Raw genomic sequence first — 1,427 nt, 5'->3', positions numbered from 1 at the left:
ATTTGTTATTGCTATTGGCATTATTTTGCAAATTCTATCTCACCAGAGTCGCCAGCTGTTTTTGCTATTCACAATTCAGAAGTGAGATCGTGCTCACTCGGAGGAGCTTCAGCGCACACAACATGAAAGCCCTGTTTAATTAAATCCCAATTTTTCCAATTCAAATCAAACGTCTGCTTAAACTTTAGGCCTGTGGCGGTGATATTAAGCTAATTTAATTTTTATTTCGATTTTGGTTTCTAAGGATTCTAAAGAAGAAGATAAGAGGTAAAACTATTAAAAATAGTCGCATTTTGTCTAGTGCAACTTCCTTCCCTTAACAGCAGTGTGCATTCATTCCTCGCTAAAACCCAAACTAAACGTCAAAATCAGCACAATTAGTGATTGTTGTAAAATGCTGTCTTTACTGTTAATAAAACGTTAAACCGTGCAAGAATTCTAAGTGCATTGCATTTAGTAAAGATTTATTGTCAAATATTGCCAGAGAAAATATTAATACATCTAGTAAATATTGTAAAATTGTTGTATTTTCTATTACTTACTTCTTCTTATTATTTAATGGAATTATTTTATTTTTAAATCATTATTTTGTTTTGAAGTGCTCAAATGTTCTTTTCATGTTTTATAAAAAACAAACAAACATTTTTGCCATGTTTAGACATGAGTTTTTCGTATTTCAGTTGATAATTATGTTTGATGTAGGTTCTTTAAGTGCGAGTTGATCATGAAAGTTTAACATCTCACCCCACCTAATGTCTTGCAGTACCTCTGCCTCCTTTAGATGGCACTCTTGCACCAGCCAACCTCTTTCCTCCTTTCTGTCTTTCTGTGTCTACATCTCTCTCCTCTGCTGTCTGTCTGTCTGTAGCACACAAACATATTCCACGTGTTTTCTCTGGAATCTCTTTTTTTGCCTTGTTTGTTTACATAGAAATGTACTGTACAAAATGTGTGGTAGGAAAATTGCTGTTTGTACATTTGATCGCCGCCTACACACACGTCTATAAAGGCCAAAAAACTTTTATTGCTCAAATCATAAACAAAACACTTAATTTGAAGGCGATGAATTTGTTTGTGCTGTAATGACAGAGACACTCTACTTCTTTGAGAGAGTGTACTACAATTGTCTCTATAAATGCATCCCCTTTAAAACACCAAAACTGAAAATTGTTAAAGCACACAGAAATTAAATGAATCTAGAAAGAAGACAGAATTAATGTGAAGTTAACTAGCTAACCTCATTAATAAACTATTTGGTTGTCGGACCATCCTGACCTATTCCTACTAGTGTTTTGATTTCAGCCGAAGATTCCTGTTCTTATTTCCTGAAATGGAAAACTGTTTGAGAGTTGTTTGAAATTCATAGATATTAGCTTCTGTTGCTGTTGGACTTGGTGAGTTCGGGTCAGAGTAGTTTTGCTTTGGCC

The sequence above is a fragment of the Cyprinus carpio genome, unplaced genomic scaffold (genome assembly GCF_018340385.1).
Source record: "Cyprinus carpio isolate SPL01 unplaced genomic scaffold, ASM1834038v1 S000006811, whole genome shotgun sequence".
In the NCBI taxonomy this organism is placed as follows: domain Eukaryota; kingdom Metazoa; phylum Chordata; class Actinopteri; order Cypriniformes; family Cyprinidae; genus Cyprinus; species Cyprinus carpio.
The sequence above is the reverse complement of the archived record's forward strand: the minus strand, read 5'-3'. Positions refer to the sequence as shown.